Raw genomic sequence first — 18,361 nt, forward strand, 5'->3', positions numbered from 1 at the left:
CTCTCCAGGGATGCTGCCTGTCCCGCATAGTTGCTCCAGTATTTTTCGTCTATCCTTGCAATAAAGCTCGCCAGCTCTCCCAAGCCTGCTAACGGCCCTGTCTGCACTGCCCTAAACATAGAAACTTAGAAATTAGGTGCAGGAGTAGGCTATTCGGCCCTTCGAGCCTGCACCGCCATTCAATATGATCATGGCTGATCATCCAACTCAGTATCCCATACCTACCTTCTCCCCATACCCTCTGATCCCCTTAGCCACAAGGGCCACATCTAACTCCCTCTTAAATATAGCCAATGAACTGGCCTCGACTAACCTCTGTGGCAGAGAGTTCCAGAGATTCACCACTCTCTGTGTGAAAAAAGTTCTTCTCATCTCATCTCCACATTTTATCTTCCCACCTGCTATACCACTATCATTCTGGCCACCCACTCATCCCTCCCACCAAATCAGTCAGTTTAAAACCTTTGCAAACTTCCCTGTAAGGATATTAACCTACAGGCCCGCACGTCTTTTGGATGTAGATTGAAACCGGAGCACCCGGAGGAAACCCACACAGTCACAGGGAGAACATGCAAACTCCACACAGACAGCACCCTGAGGTCAGGATGGAACCCTGCAGGGTCTCTTGCATTGTGAGGTAGTAGCTCTACCAGCTGCGCCACCATACCACCCTTAAATTCTTACTTACATGATTGTTAAACTGCTGCCAGTAAGAATTTATCGACCCATATGACATTTAAACACTCTTGACTATAAATTAATTAAAAACAAAGGGGGGAATCTGGGGATCTGGTGACTTATTGCCCTTCTAATACATGCCCTATGCACCCGGATGTTTGCCTGTCCTGATTAAAATTTTACTGTGTGTGTCTCGTTGTCACCTTTCCCATCTAACATTGATCTGTTCTACATTTCCCCTTTGATTTCTCGATTTCACACCTTACCCTTCCATATCTCTCCTTTCCCTCTCCCCTGACTCTCAGTCTGACGAAGGGTCTCGGCCCGAAACATTGCCCATTCCTTCTAGGAATGCGCCACCGCAGATGCTGGTTTACACCGGATAGACTCGAAATGCTGGAGTAACTCAGCGGGACAGGCAGCATCTCCGGAGAGAAGGAATGGGTGATGTTTCGGGTCAAGACCCTTGGAGTCATAGAGTGATACCGTGTGGAAACAGGCCCTTCGGCCCAACTTTACCCACATCGGCCAACATGTTGCATCTACACTAGTCCCACCTGGTCCATATCCCTCCAAATCTAATCCATGTACCTGTCTAACTACTTCTTAAATGATGGAATAGTCCCAGCCTCAACTACCTCTGTCAGCAGCTTGTCCCATAAAACCACCACCCTTTGTGTGAAAAAATTACCCCTCAGATTCCTATTAAATCTTATTATCTTATTATCTTAAAACGACTGAGAGTCAGGGGAGAGGGAAACCAGAGATATGGAAGGGTATGGTGTGAAAACGAGACATCAAAGGGGTCACAGCTCAAGGAAAAGGAAGATCAATTGGAAATGATCCCACTTCCTTCTTTGATCTCTCGTTTTCACACCACATCACTGTGTCTCCCTCTCTCAACTCCCCCTCTGAAGAGCGTTAGATATAGCTGGAAGGGCAGAAGTGTTTAAGAAGGAACTGCAGATGCTGGAAAATCCAAGGTATAAAAAAATGCTGGAGAAACTCAGCGGGTGCAGCAGCATCTATGGAGCGAAGGGGATAGGCAACGTTTCGGGCCCGAACCCCTTCTTCAGACTGGAAGGGCTAACGGAATCAAGGGATATGGGGGGGAGAAGGCAGGAACTGGGGTACTGATGTTGGATGATCGGCCATGATCACATTGAATGGCGGTGCTGGCTCGACGGGCCGAATGGCACCTCTTTTCGAAGAAGGGTCTCGACCCGAAACTTCACCCATTCCATTTCAACCAGAGACGCTGCCTGTCCCGCTGAGTTACTCCAGCATTTGGTGGGGTCTCTGCACAGAATGGGCCGTGAGCGGATTTTTGACTCGGTTCAGTTGCACAAAAACAGATGCCTGTGATGTGAACGCGCTGCATTGTGTATTGTAGCACAACTGACGGAGCCACGAACCACAAGAAAGATATCAATTGCTCACCCAGATTGCGCTAGAGCCTATTAACGCACTCCGGAGCATCTGTTTTATATAAATTATTCCTTTTTTGGGCCGCTTCCAAAATCGCGAGGGTTTTTTTTTAATTTCTCGCAGTCTGACTGTGCGGGGGGAAAGTTCATTAAGAAGGCGCAACCGACATGCCGCAGTGTCTACCGGTGATCGAGTGAGTGTTGTCTCACTCCAACCCCAGTTCATTAATTAGCCCCCAGACCTGGCACACACCCCTGAATTGGAGAGAGATGCAACTTCTCCCGAATATGTCGCATCGACGATAAGAGGATGTGCTCGACAAATCGAGTGCAAACATATAAATAACACAGGCGGCGAAGCGGGAGAGTTACTGCCTTACACAGCACCGGAGACCCGGGTTCGATCCTGACCACGGGTGCTGTCTGTTCATGAGTTTTTAAGTTGTCCCGGTGACCGCGAAGGTGTTCTCCGGGTGCTCCGGTTCCCTCCCTGTAGAAACGTTGCCTATTTGCTTCGCTCCATAGATGCTGCTGCACCCGCTGAGTTTCTCCAGCATTTTGTGTACCTTCGATATTCCAGCATCTGCAATTCCTTCTTGAACACATAGGTTTGTAGATTTCCCGTTCCCTTGACTCTCAGTCTGAAGGGGTTTCTCGACCCAAAACGTCGCCCATCCATTTTCTCCAGAGATGCTGCCTGACCCGCTGAGTTACTCCAGCTTTTTGTGTCTTCCGTAGGTTTGTAGGTTAATTGTCTTCTGTAAATTGTCGCTAGTGTGTAAGGCAATACACAATAGACAATAGGTGCAGGAGTAGGCCATTCGGCCCTTCGAATCAGCGCCGCCATTCAATGTGACCAAGGCAGATCATCCCCAATCAGTACCACTAGTTCCTGCCTTCTCCCCATATCCCCTGATTCCGCTATTTTTAAGAGCCCTATCTAGCTCTCTCTTGAAAGCATCCAGAGAACCTGCCTCCACCACCCTCTGGGGCAGAGAATTCCACAGACTCACAACTCTCTGAGAGAAAAAGTGTTTCCTCGTCTCCGTTCTAAATGGCTTACCCCTTATTCTTAAACTGTGGGCCCTGGTTCTGGACTCCCCCAACATCGGGAACATGTTTCCTGCCTCTAGTGTGTCCAAACCCTTAACAATCTTATATGTTTCAATGAGATGCCCTCTCATCCTTCTAAACTCCAGAGTGCACAAGCCCAGCCGCTCCATTCTCTCAGCATAGAATTAGTGCATACTCCATTCTCTCAGCAACAGAATACAGCAAGATAGAATTAGTGTACGGGTGATCGTTGGTCGACTTGGACTTGGTGGGCCGAAGGGCCTTTTTCCATGCTGTATTTCTAAACTAAAGCTAAACCAAATGATAATAATAATAATAATAATAATAATGTTTATTTATATAGCACTTTTCAACAAAACCAGTATTTGAACCAAAGTGCTTTACAGAGATTGATTAAATTAATTGAACAGATCAAATGTCAATAAATCCATACAAAACAAAAAAGAGAAAAAGAAAAAAAAGACACAGAACAGTACACTATAGAAATCAACATGAAACGTCCCCCCACAGCAGAATTCACTGTGAGGGAAGGCAAAAAAAATATCCAGTTCTCCCCCTCATAGTCCACCCGAGGTCGGGGCCTATATCTGGCCTCTTCAGCCAACCCGGTGTTTTCAGGCCCTCTGCCGCGAAGCTGGATCATCGGCGTCTGGTGAACATCCTTCAGCGGCTTGGACTGACTTGGATCTAATGATGTGTCCAATCTAATGGCCAGAATGTTGTTTTGTGTGGCCCTGTCTTTGACTGGTTTTGTTTTTGTCCTCTTTGTTTTAAGTCTTACAATGGGACATCACCGAATGGATGCCAGACCATTTAGGTCAGAAGTGATAGAAGCAGAATTAGGCCATTCGGCCCATCAAGTCTACTCTGCCATTCAATCATGGCTGATCTATCTCTCCCTGCTAACCCCATTCTCCCGCCTTCTCCCCATAACCCCTGACACCCGCACTAATCAAGAATCTATATATTTTTGCTTTTGGTTACACAAAAATGCTGGAGAAACTCAGCGGGTGCAGCAGCATCTATGGAGCAAAGGAAATAGGCAACGTTTCGGGCCGAAACCCATCTTACACACAACTGACTGACTTCATCCGCTTCACCACTAACTTCCATCCGGCACTCAAATACACCTGGACCATTTACGACACTTCCCTACCATTCCTTGACCTCACTATCTCCATCGCAGGTGACAGACTTCTGACCGACATTTCTTAATCCATTGACTTGTCCTTCATAGCCTCCTGTGGCAAAGAATTCCACAGATTCACCACCTTCTGACTAAATAAATACCTTCTCATCTCCTTCCTAAAGCAACGTCCGATAATTAAATAAAATCAAAGATAGACACAAAAAGCTGGAGTAACAGCGGGTCAGGCAACATCTCTGTAGAAAAGGTGTAGGTGACGTTTCGGGGTCAAGGTTCTTCGGGAAATTTGGCCTACCTCCAATGACTTTATCCAATTTCTGAATACACCATAGAATACCTTTTGTTTTCCTCTCCCCAGACTCTGTCCGAAGAAGGGTCTCGACCAGAAACATCCACCTATTCCTTCTTCAGACTGAAAGTCAGGGGAGAGGGAGGCACATAGATAAAGAACGGTAAAGTGTGAAAACGAGACATCAAAGGTGATGCAGATCACGAAAATGTAGAATAGATCATTGTTAGCTGGGAGGTGACAACAAAGGATAACATTTAGTAGGAATTAGATAAAATTAGTACATAAAATGAGTGTAGGAAGGAACTGCAGATGCTGGTTTACACCGAAGGTAGACACAAAATGCTGGATTAACTCAGCAGGATAGGCAGCATCTTTGAGAGTCAGGGCAGAGGTAGAAGGAGACATAGAGATATGGAAGGGTAAGGTGTGAAAATGTTCCCTGTCCCCCCGTCCCCCCCCCCTCCCCCCCCTTTGACCTGTGTTTTTACACCTTACCCTCCATATCTCTAAGGTCACAAAAATGCTGGAGAAACTCAGCGGGTGCAGCAGCATCTATGGAGCGAAGGAAATAGGCAACGTTTCGGGCCGAAACCCTTCTTCAGACTTCCATATCTCTATGTCTTCAGTATTTCTTATTTCGCTTGGGCAGCTTACAAACCCAATGGTATAAATATATTGATATCTTTAACTTCAAGTAACCCCTGCATTCCCTCTCTCTCCATCCCTCCCCCACCTAAGACATACCAGCTTCAATGCCGTCTTGTTGAGTCTCATTGTCTGTAACTCATTCTCACCTAACAGTTAACAATGGCCTGTTTCCTTGATCATCGTTACTTTTTTTGTATACCTTTCGTTCATGAGTTCTAAGAATGTTTAAGAAGGAACTGCAGATGCTGGAAAAATCGAAGGTAGACAAAAATGCCGGAGAAACTCAGCGGGTGAGGCAGCATCTATGGAGCGAAGGAATGTGTGAAGTTTCGGGCCGAGACCTGAAACGTCTGAAGAAGGGTCTCGACCTGAAACGTCACCTATTCCTTCGCTCCATAGATGCTGCCTGACCCGCTGAGTTTCTCCAGCATTTTAGTCTACTTTCATTAGTTCTATATCCCTGCATCACCATCTATATCTCTCCTTTCCCTTTCCCCAACTCTCAGTCTGAAGAAGGGTCTCGACCCGGAACGTCACCTATTCCCTTTTCTCCAGAGATGCTAGCTGACCCGCTGGCTGAGTTACTCCAGCATTTTGTGTCTTATAGAACCATAGAAAACAGGTGCAGGAATAGGCCATTTGGCCCTTCGAGCCTGCACCGCCATTCAATATGATCATGGCTGATCATCCAACTCAGTATCCTTGTACCTGCCTTCTCTCCATACCCCCTGATCCCTTTAGCCACAAGGGCCACATCTAACTCCCTCTTAAATATAGCCAATGAACTGGCCTCAACTACCTTCTGTGGCAGAGAATTCCAGAGATTCACCACTCTCTGTGTGAAAAATATTTCTCTCATCCCGGTCCTAAAAGACTTCCCCCTTATCCTTAAACTGTGACCCCTTGTTCTGGACTTCCCCAACATCGGGAACAATCTTCCTGCATCTAGCCTGTCCAACCGCTCAAGAATTTTGTAAGTTTCTATAAGATCCCCCCCCTCAATCTTCTAAATTCTAGCGAGTACAAACTTCTCTAAGTATTAGAATGTCCTGCTAAACGGTCCTAAAACTGCGGATCCAATAACAACCGAGCCTACCTTGACAAATAACGTCATGTGTTGGTTATTTGTATTGCAAATAGCTTTTCCCTTAACACTGTGATTAACTTGACTTCACAGCAGTCGTTCGAAGACTAAATTAAACGTCGTGTACATCAGACGTGTTATACAGTCAGATCTCAATCAGAGGGTCCTTTATCCGCGCCCTGTAATCTAATGAACATGGAGGCGCGTTTGACAGCGTGTGTCTGAGGAAATGATAAATTAGATTAAAAACAATGGCAGGTCCAGATGCCATTAGGGCGAGAATGCATCACCCGCTCTCTTGGGAACACGCTAACCCCTTTGATGTTACCTGAAGACAGAAACCCATTTAAAGCCCGCATCACATTCACATCCATCAGACTTTAACAGAAGCATGTCTCTCTATTTTCGCCCGGCAATCTCCGTAAACAAGAGTTGCTTACACGTTGCCCGTTTGAAATAAAATGTGTTTGTTCTGCGCTTCAGCGAGACTCTGGTTAATTCCCAACTGATTTATTAATTGTGAATTATTTAGCTTCGCCGTTTCTTTAAGGGGGGGAGAAAAAAAACCTGTCATATTTCATCCCTGTGTTGCAGCTCAACGTGGAACGGTTAGGTAGCAGGCAATATTCAGTCAAACGCAACACTGAATCAAACATTCATCACAGATTACAAAAGAGACGACATTATCAAGATTTCACTCAGGAAAGTTAATGTAACCCCTTTGTCAAAAGTGAGCAACATCAAAGCAAATTATATATTGGGCTCGGCGATGTAACATAATATATATATATGTATATTTCTTTGCTTCTTTGGTTAAAAGCCAAGTTTACAGAGGGCTTCGGCGGGTGGCAAGTTGCAGGTGTGACTGCCTCCCCTGTTTCTGAGAGTAACATTAGGTTCAAGGCGAAGATAGACACAAAAAAATGCTGGTGTTAAACTCAGCGGGACAGGCAGCATCTCTGGAGAAAAGGAATGGGTGACGTTTCGGGTGGAGACCCTCCTTCAGACTGAGCATCAGGGGGAGAGGGAGACACAGAGATAAGGAAGGGTAAGGTGTGAAAATGAGACATCAAATAGATCATTGTTAGCTAGGGGAAGGTGACAACGAAGCAGACAGGGATACATTTAATCAGAGGGGACAGCCAGACTGGTTGGAGAACTAGGAAGGGGGAGGGATGGAGAGAGAGGGAAAGCAAGGGTTATTTGAAGTTAGAGAAGTCAATGTTCAGATCTGAAGATGGGTTTCAGCCCGAAACATTGTCTATTTCCTTCGCTCCATAGATGCTGCTGCACCCGCTGAGTTTCTCCAGCTTTTTTTGTGTACCTTCGATTTTCCAGCACCTGCAGTTCCTTCTTAAACTCAATGTTCATACCATTGGGTTGTAAGTTGCCCAAGCAAAATATGAGGTGCTGTTCCTCCAATTTGCACTGGGCCTCGCTTTGACAGTGGAGGAGGCCCAGGACAGAAAGGTCAATGTGGGAATGGGAGGGGAAGTTAAAGTGTTTAGCAGCCGACAGATTAGGCAGGACTTGGCGGAATGAGCGGAGGTGTTCAGCGAAACAATCGCCGAGCCTGTTCTTGGTGGCGCCTTCTTCTTCTTCTTCTTCTTCTTACGTATGGCTTGCACAGCCTAAAGTTGTCACACAACGTGTTCTATTTGATCTTATTTGATTGTGCACGCCGGGTTGATTGCATTAGTCGAAACAGGGCGGACCACGTGAAGGTTGCAATCTCCCACCCCAGGTGGCGCCGATATATACAGGAGGAGTCCACACCTGGAACAGCGGATACAGTAGATGAGGTTGGAAGGGTTCAGGTGGAGTTGAATGGCAATGGTCAAGACAGCCGGGGCTTCTGACTGTTTCAAGGCACCCAGCGGCACTCTGATCTCCTGCCCCAGCTCTCCGAGTGAAATAAGGGCCGCGCGTTGACAAACGGTGCTGGGAGCTGCCATCAGTTGCAAAGTCCCGTATTGTTTCCCTTCCTCGTGTTGATGTCAGATTGTTTAGTGCGTTGTCAGATCATTAAAGGAAGCTGGGGATTGTTAAACCGTCCAGATGAGTTGCTCCGGTGTAATCTTACTAAGTTGCATTCATACTGGTTCATCTTACAGGTTCAAAGAGGTTGCACAGTTGGGGCCCAATATAACAAGTAAAAATAACTTTCACTGCAATCCTTGGTAACACCAAAACCCTCACCATTTACAACATACAAATAAGTGTGTGTGTGTTTTTATTAATGGTGTGTGTGTACGTGTGTGTGTTGTGTGTGTGTGTGTGTTGGGTGTGTGTGTGTGTGTTGTGGGTATGTTTGTGTGTGTATGTGTGAGGAGGTATGTGTGTGTGTGTGTGTGTGTATGTGGGTATGTGTGTGGGTGTGTGTGTGTGTTTGTGTGTGTGTGTGTGTGTGTGTGTGTGTGTGGGTGTGCATGTGTGGGTGTGTGTGTGTGTGTGTGTGTGTGTGCGTGGGTGTGTGTTTGTGTGTGTGTGTGTGGGGGGGATGGGGTGTGTGTGTGTGGACATGTGTGTGTATGAGGGTGTGTGTGTGTGTGTGTGGACATGTGCATGTGTACGCATTTGTCTGTGTGTATGTGTTTGTGCATATGTTTGTGTGTGTGTGGGTACGTGTGTATGTTTTTGCGGGTGTGTATGTGTGTAACGAGTCATGGGGCAGTGGCGAAGAGAGAGGTGGTCTTATTTTTGCAGGATACAGTTCTAAAGATTAAATAGCAAGTTGCAATGTGTTGGACAGGCTGGATCCCAGGAGACCGGTGTGGAGATCGAGCTGGGGTCCAGCCCACTCAGATATTTAGTTTCACCCCCGAAGTCGCGGATCTAAGGGCCACATTCCTCGCTCTGTTTGTAAGTGTTTGCCACCTGCTTGTACATTTCTGGCCGAAGGCCAAAGAACAGCCAGGGCAGCATTGTTTCTCTGACAGACTGCGGGAGCAATGCACTTATCCAGGTGAGGAATGCTGAGAAATGGAACACCTCCCTGTTCATGCTCCCATTGCCAGTCTCATACACTCCCACGTATTGGAAGGTGCGCCATTTTCTAATGTGAAATAAACACTGGCTGTTCTTCAGTCCTTTCCACTGTGGGAGGGCCATCATCTCGGGACTTTCCGCTGCTCGACATCGGGAGGGGGGTCACAGTCGATGGGGGCACCCCCGAACAAGGGAAGGGATATAATGCCAGGGGGCCATATATATGTGGCAAAGGTATAGGTAGGAACTGCAGATGCTGGTTTATAGCTACATCAAAGGTGGATACAAAAAGCTGGAGTAACTCTATGGGTCAGGCAGCATCTCTGGGGAGAAGGAAGGGGTGACGTTTCGGGTTGAGACCCTTCATCAGACTCAAGAATGGCCTAAAGATGGGTCTCGACCTGAAACGTCACCTATGCCTTTTCTCCAGAGATGCTGCCTGACCCGCTGTGTTATTCCAGCCATAGACAATAGGTGCAGGAGTAGGCCATTCAGCCCCTCGAGCCAGCACCACCATTCAATCCGATCATAGCTGATTATCCACAATCAGTACCCCGTTCCTGCCTTCTCCCCATATCCCCTGACTCCATTATCTTTAAGAGCCCTATCTAGCTCTCTCTTGGAAGCATCCAGAGAACTGGCCTCCACCGCCCTCTGAGGCAGAGAATTCCACACTCACAAATCTCCGTGTGAAAAAAAATGGCCTCATCTCTGTTCTAAATGGCTTACCCCTTATTCTTAAACTGTGGCCTCTGATTTTGGGCTCCCTCAACATCGGGACCATGTTTCACGCCTCTAGCGTCTCCAAGCCCTGAATAATCTTATATGTTTCAATAAGATCCATTCTCATGCTTCTAAATTCCAGAGTGTACAAGCCCAGCCGCTCCATTCGATCAACATATGACAGTCCCGCCATCCCAGGAATTAACCTTGCAAACCTACGCTGCACTCCCTCAATAGCAAGAATGTCCTTCCTGAAATTGAGTGACCAAAACTGCACACAATACTCCAGGTGTGGTCTCGGTGAGCGGCAAAGGTGTTTTGTATTGTTTAAACGTAGCTGCGAACACGGCTAACGATGACACTAATGAATGTATAGTTATTGAGAATGCCTGAGGAATATTTGCACAGTTTTTCGGTTTTGTATTCATTTAAAAAAACTCTGAATAAGAATATTAGGGATGAAAAAAAGTAATTTTCAAAGCTTCGGGTTGATCCATGTTTTGGTATTTTTGACTTATTATTGTTGCAGGAAATGCAACAACTAACTTACCTTTAGAAAGGAGGAGGAGGAATTTCTTCAATCAGAGGTTGCTGAATCTGTGGAATTCATTGCCACAGACGGCTGTGGAGGCCAAGTCAATGGATATTTTTAAGGCGGTGTTGACAGATTCTTGATTAGTAAGGGTGTCAGGGGTTATGGGGAGAAGGCAGGAGAATGGGTTTGAGAGGGAAAGATAGATCAGCCATGATTGAATGGTGGAGTAGACTCGATGGGCCGAATGGCCTAATTCTGCTCCTAAATCTTATGAACTTTGTAAGATCACTTATTTCAGTGCTGTTGACCTCTGCAGGTCCCACTCTTCAGCCGAAAAGATGCATGGGCTTCTGTATAACCACCTGACGGGCACACAGGACTTCATGTAGCAAAGTGCATCCAAAGACACTGCCAACCGCATACAAGATCATGAGATGAATAGATAAGGTAAATGCACAGTCTTTTGCTCAGAGTAGGGGAATTGGAAACCAGAGGACATAGGTTTAAGGTGGGAGGTGGTGGGGGGGGGGGGGGGGGGGGGGGGGGGAGGGGGGGGGGGGGGGGGGGGGGGGGGGTCAAGATTTAAAGGCTACCTGAGGTGTAACCTTTTTACACAAAGGGTGTATGGAACGAGCTGCCAGAGGAGGTAGCTGAGTCAGGTACTATCAGGAAATCGCTTAGGACCGAGATGAGAAAAACATTTTTCACACAGAGAGTGGTGAATCTTTCTTCATGCTTCCATTAAGTTCTATATCATGGATGAACTGAAGCAATTCGACACAGCGGCTGACGGGAACAGAGACGAAGATAGACACAAAATGCTGGAGTAACTCAGTGGGACCGGCAGCATCTCTGGAGACAATGGTGAATCTCTGGAATTCTCTGCCACAGAAGGTAGCTGAGGCCTGTTCATTGGCTATATTTAAGAGGGAGTTAGATGTGGCCGTTGTGGCTAAAGGTATCAGGGGGTATGGAGAGAAGGCAGGTACAGGGTACTGAGTTGGATGATCAGCCATGATCATATTGAATGGCGGTGCAGGGTCGAAGGGCCGAATGGCCTACTCCTGCACCTATTTTCTATGTTTCTATAATGTTTCCAAGACTTTTGGACAGGTTGTTTAGTTTAGTTTAGTTTATTGGCACATGTACTGAGTTACAGTGAAAAGCTTGTTGGTGTAATGTTAAATGTAATGTAAAAATTGTACAAGGCATTGGTGAGACCAAATCTGGAGTGTGGTGTACAATTTTGGTCGCCCAATTATAGGAAGGATGTCAACAAAATAAAGAGAGTACAGAGGAGATTTACTAGAATGTTGCCTGGGTTTCAACAACTAAGTTACAGAGATAGGTTGAATAAGTTAGGTCTTTATTCTCTGGAACGCAGAAGGTTAAGGGGGGACTTGATAGAGGTCTTTAAAATGATGAGAGGGATAGACAGAGTTGATGTAGACAAGCTTTTCCCTTTGAGAATAGGGAAGATTCAAACAAGAGGACATGACTTCAGAATTAAGGGACAGAATCTTAGGAGTAACATGAGGGGGAACTTCTTTACTCAGAGAGTGGTAGCGGTGTGGAATGAGCTTCCAGTGGAAGTGGTGGAGGCAGGTTCGTTGGTATCATTTAAAAATAAATTGGATAGGCATATGGATGAGAAGGGAATGGAGGGTTATGGTATGAGTGCAGGCAGGTGGGACTAAGGGAAAAAAAGTTGTTCGGCATGGACTTGTAGGGCCGAGATGGCCTGTTTCTGCTGTAATTGTCTTATGGTTATATGGTTATATGGTGTGTGCTATCCAGTCAGTGGAAAGACTATGTACATGGTTACAATTAAGCCATCCACAGTGTACAGATATAGGATAAAGGGAATAATGGGATGGGATATGTTTTGAGGGATATGGGCCAACTACGGGCAGGTGGGACTAGTGTAGATGGGGCATGTTAGTCGGCATGGGAAAATTGGGCTTCATGGCTTGTTTTCACGCTGACTCCATGACTATTACTCCATAACACTGCTGTACTGCATCAACTGACTGTTCAGCACAATAAGGTAGTCGTGTGGGGTTCCATACTCCAGAATGGGGCGTGAATCCACAATTTCAGAACACAGAACATAGAACAGCACGGCACAGGAACAGGCCCTTCTGCCCACAATGTCTGTGCCCAACAGGATTCTAAGACAATATGTGTAGGAAGGAACTGCGGATGCCATTTTACACTGATGATTGACACAGAAAGCTGGAGTAACTCAGCGGGTCAGGCAGCATCTCTGGAGAAAAGGAATAGGTGACGTTTCGGGTCGAGACTCTTCTTCAGACTGAGAGTCAGTGGTGAGAGAACCGAGAGATGTGAAAAGGCACATAGAACAAATAATGAAAGGCACGCAAAAAAACAGATCAAAGCCAGCAACGATGATCAAGGAAAGGTGGAGCCCACAATGGTCCATTGTTGGCTGTGGGGAAGGTGATAATGAGTGATGCAAACTGCGAAACTCAGCAGGAAGACAGACTGATCTCTCGTGATCCATACCTTTCCATTCTCCGTCAATCCATATGCATATCTAAAAGCCTCTTAAATACCACTATCGTATCTGCCTCCACCACCATTCCTGGCAGCGGATTCCATTCGCCCCCCACCCTCTGTGTAAAAAACCTGCCCTGCACATCTCCTTTTAACGTTACCCCTCTCATAATGCTATGCTCTCTGGTCTTTGACATTTCTAACCTGGGACTGTCTAAAATATCTATGGCTCTGGTAATTCTATTTACTTCCATCAGCTCGCCCCTCAGCGTCCGTCAATCCTGAGAACGCAATCCAAGTCTGTCCAGCCTCTCCCCGTAGCTAAAACCCTCTAATCTAGGCATCATTCTGATGAAGATAAACACAAACTCCTGGAGTAACTCAGCGGGACAGGCAGCATCTCTGTATAGAAGGAGTGGGTTCTCTGCAGGGATGCTGCCTGCCCCGCTGAGTTACTCCAGCATTTTTGTGTCTATCTTCAGTGTAAGACAGCAACTGCAGTTCCTTCCTCCACATCATTCTGGTAAACTGTTTCTGCACCCTCCCCAAAGCCTCCACATCCTCCTGTAATGAATAGGAGGGGGCAACCAAAACTGCACACGGTACACCAAATGTGGCCTAACCAAAAGACCTATAAAGTTGACTCAGAGTTGAGAGGGTCACCAAATGAATCAGGTCTGAGTTAACCCTAACCACAGAAGAAAAGCTCCTAAAGCACTTTTGTGTTGACTTTCCCATGATAATCATCTCTAAGCCTGTTGGAGCCAATTTGTCAGACTAGGTCAATGTATTTGGGCACTAATAGTTAGCAGGAGCAGTGGATTCCGATCTCTTTGTGGGGCTTTTAACATAGTATTGGATGCTAGTGATGAAAATACATTCCAATTCACTATACTACACTATACTGTACTATACTAAACTATACGGGACGACAGATGGCGCAATGGGCTAAGTGTTCGGCTGGCGACCGGAAGGTAGCCGGTTCGAATCCTGCTTGGAGTGCATACTGTCGTTGTGTCCTTGGGGCAAGACACTTCACCCACCTTTGCCTGTGTGTAAATGTAATTGCGTACAGTTTTGGTCTCCAAATCTGAGGAAGGACATTATTGCCATAGAGGGAGTGCAGAGAAGGTTCACCAGACTGATTCCTGGGATGTCAGGGCTGTCTTATGAAGAAAGACTGGATAGACTTGGTTTATACTCTCTAGAATTTAGGAGATTGAGAGGGGATCTTATAGAAACTTACAAAATTCTTAAGGGGTTGGACAGGCTAGATGCAGGAAGATTGTTCCCGATGTTAGGGAAGTCCAGGACAAGGGGTCACAGCTTAAGGATAAGGGGGAAATCCTTTAAAACCGAGATGAGAAGAACTTTTTTTCACACAGAGAGTGGTGAATCTCTGGAACTCTCTCTGCCACAGAGGGTAGTTGAGGCCAGTTCATTGGCTATATTTAAGAGGGAGTTAGATGTGGCCCTTGTGGCTAAGGGGATCAGGGGGTATGGAGAGAAGGCAGGTACGGGATACTGAGTTGGATGATCAGCCATGATCATATTGAATGGCGGTGCAGGCTCGAAGGGCCGAATGGCCTACTCCTGCACCTATTTTCTATGTTTCTATGTAATGTAATTATGTGAAGCACTTTGGGGTCAATGCAAGTTGACTAAAAATGTGCTATATAAATAAGATTATTATATTATATATACTATACTGTACTGGAGAGACAGGTGACGGCCCCCGGGACAGGCTGGGTTAGCGCCCCAATCTGGGTCTTTCATGAGAAAGATACCCAACAAAGCTAGGGAAAGGCTTAATGAACCACTGTGGCCTAAAATTCCATCAGGCGAGAATGAAATGCTCGGAGAAGGAGAAAGAGGTGCAGCGCACAGGCCTTGAACCTGGTGAGACGCGGGAGGAGCCTGGCCAGGACTCACCCCCACAGAGCCCAGTCCCTCCACGCACTAGAGTCTCCCAATTTCTGCAGAGTAGTTACTAAGATGGCTGATCCGTGGGCGGTTGCTGGTGGGATGCAAGTCGGGGCCTGATCAACCCCGGCTGGGCGAGGGTGTGTGATGTTGCGAGTCCCGAAACACCCGATGACCCCAGGTCACATCACTGAGGATGCTTCTCTACTATTATATACTGTACTGTACTATACTATATCATACAACACTATGTTATTGCACTATACTATACTATTTAACACAAGTGACAATGTTTGGCATTTTGAAATATAGCACTATCCTGTAAAAGATGCCACTAAATGCAACATCTTTATATAAGATTAATACTAATTGTGTGTCTCACATGTATACACATCTGTATAGAACGTAGAACAGCACGGCACAGAATAACGGCCCTTTGGCCCGCAATGTCTGTGGTGCCAAGCCAATCTCTTATCTACCTGCACGTAATCCCTAACCCACCATTCCCTGCATATCAATACGCCAAATCAAAAGTCTCTTAAATGCCACGATCATAACTGCCTCCATGTGGAATCACTGGAAATATTTAACATTGAGAAATAGGAAGACCCAGCTGAAGGAAAGTGCACAGTGTGAACGGGAGATGAATGGCCAGGAGATAGAAATAAAATGCTGGAGAAACTCAGCGGGACAGGCGGCATCTCTGGAGAGAAGGAAGGGGTGGCGTTTTCGGCTCGAGACCCGAGACAGCATGGACTGGTCTGCCAAAAGGCCTGCTTTCATGCTGTATCTCTGAGCTAAACACAAAACTGTGTGGCAAGGGATCTCGACAACAGTTGTGGGGTGTTCAGAACGTTGGTGGCATTGTTACTGTTATATTTCAGAGTTCACTAAAATGTGGTGTTAGAAATGTGGAACCAGGAAATTTTAGGAAGTCCATACGTTCGAGGAATGGAGCATTCAATCATGGCTGATTTATCTTTCCCTCTCGACCCCATTCTCCTGCCTTCTCCCCATAACCCCCCGACACCCCCCTGAAAGGAGATGATGAGGAATTTCTTCAGTCAGAGGGTGGTGAATCTGTGGAATTCATTGCCACAGACGGCTGTGGAGGCCAAGTCAATGGATATTTTTAAGGCAGATATTAACAGATTCTTGATTAGAATGGGTGTCAGGGGTTATGGGGAGAAGGCAGGAGAATGGGGTTCTCTTCTTCCTCTTGCGTATGGCATGCACAGCCTAAAGTTCCACCCACCCCGGTAATGTGGTTGAGAGGGAATAATGGATCAACCATGATAGAAAGGCGGAGTAGACTTGATGGGACGAATGGCCTTATTCTGCTCCTAGAACTAATGAAGTTATGAAGTATCATGGACAAGTCCTTCAAGAAATTAAAGATGGAATAACAGAACTGAAATAATATTGCTTCATTCACTGGTCTAACTAAATTAGTTCCCAGTGCCCAGTCCAAAATTCACACAGTTTCAATAACATTTTCCCATCTCCCTAAGAATATTATATCCGCTTTGTGATTTAATAACTCTTGGCACTTCTTGCAACTATTCAGTATTCAAGTCTATTCGCAGTTTGTTCTGGCACCAGATTCTGTTTTTTCGCAAGTACCTCCATTATCCTATCATCTAGGGTGCAGTCAGAACATCGTAGCTCTCCCATCGGTTCCCTCTCGGCACCTGGTCTACCTCTGCTGATCACACCTGGACCATCATTAACTGGACCAGAAGATCATGTATGCCACTACTTTCACATGTCTAGGGTGACTGTGATTAAAGTTACCCGTTGAAGTTGACTATTGATGACCTCTAGGCCTACGGAGTGAATTTCAATGGTTCAATGGTTCTCATAAGGTCATAAGGTGATAGGAGTAGAATTATGCCATTCGGCCCATCAAGTCTATTCCGCCATTCAATCATGGCTGCCATATCTCTACCACCTCACCCCATTCTCCTGCCTTCTCCCCATAACCTCTGATACCTGTACTAATCAAGAATCTATCTATCTATCTCTGCCTTAAAAGTCTACTGACTTGGCCTTCACAGCCTTCTGTTCTATACCGACACGTATACCAACACCATATTTTGGCAGCCATTTACAAAGAAGAAGCAGCCCAAGGTCCAATGTCTGGTCCACATGCTGGAAGTGCTGGATGATCCCCAGTCCAGGTAAGTTCAGGTAAACCCCAGGCTGCTGCAGGCCAGCGACCCAACGTCCCTCCCCTCGCCCGACCACCTCTGTGACCCAGGAGCGCCTTCTGCATCCAACCTTGAAGGTGCTGGAGACATTACCTTATCTTGTCTGGAAATGTAACAATCTGGTTTGGGAATTGCTCTGCCCAGGACAAGAAGGCTCTGCAGAGAGTAGTGCGTTCGGCCGAACGCACTATGGGAACTTCACTCGTCCCCCCTGCAGGAACTAAACATCAGGAGGTGCAACTCCAGAGCCAATAAATTCATGGGAGACCCCTTCCACCCCAGCAACGGACTGTTCCAGCTGCTACGGTCAGGCAAACGCCTCAGTTGCCATGCTGTGAGAACGGAGAGGTCCCAGAGGCCATTTGGACTGTAAACTCCTATCCCACCAGGGACTAACTTTACTGAACCACTCTACTGCTTTTTTTTAAAATTGCTGTTTTTTTTCCCTTTTTCCTTCCGCCCACAATATTTAATATGTAAAAGAACATGTGATTCTGTCCCATTCTGTTTGTAGTTTGTTTGGTTGTTTGTTTGTTTGTCTTTTTGCACAAAGTCCGCGAGCATTGCCACTTTTCATTTCACTGTACATCTCGTATGTGTATGTGACGAATAAACTTGACTTGACTTGACTTGACCTGACACCGCTCTCCCTCTAACCGTCCATTGCCGCCAGCAGCTCCCTCCTTGACTCTCCAGTCTTCGGGGTTTCCCCACATAGGCAACGGCCTGCCAGGTCCATCTCCGCGGTGGTGAACCAGACCTGCCACCACACGTGGCAAAGGGTGGCACTCCGTGTCTACGTACTTGGTGGCCAGTGGGTCTGAAGAAGGGTCTCGACCCGAAACATCATCCATTGATTCTGAAGAAGGATCTCGACCCGAAACGTCACCCACTGATTCTGAAGAAGGGTCTCAACCCGAAACGTCACCCAATTCCTTCTCTCTATACAGTGAGAACCAGGGGTCACAGTTTAAGAATAAGGAGTAAGCCATTTGGAACGGAGACGAGGAAACACTTTTTCTCACAGAGAGTGGAGAGTCTGTGGAATTCTCTGCCTCAGAGGGCGGTGGAGGCAGGTTCTCTGGATGCCTTCAAGAGAGAGCTAGATAGGGCTC

Source organism: Leucoraja erinacea, chromosome 10 (genome assembly GCF_028641065.1).
Source record: "Leucoraja erinacea ecotype New England chromosome 10, Leri_hhj_1, whole genome shotgun sequence".
NCBI lineage: Eukaryota > Metazoa > Chordata > Chondrichthyes > Rajiformes > Rajidae > Leucoraja > Leucoraja erinaceus.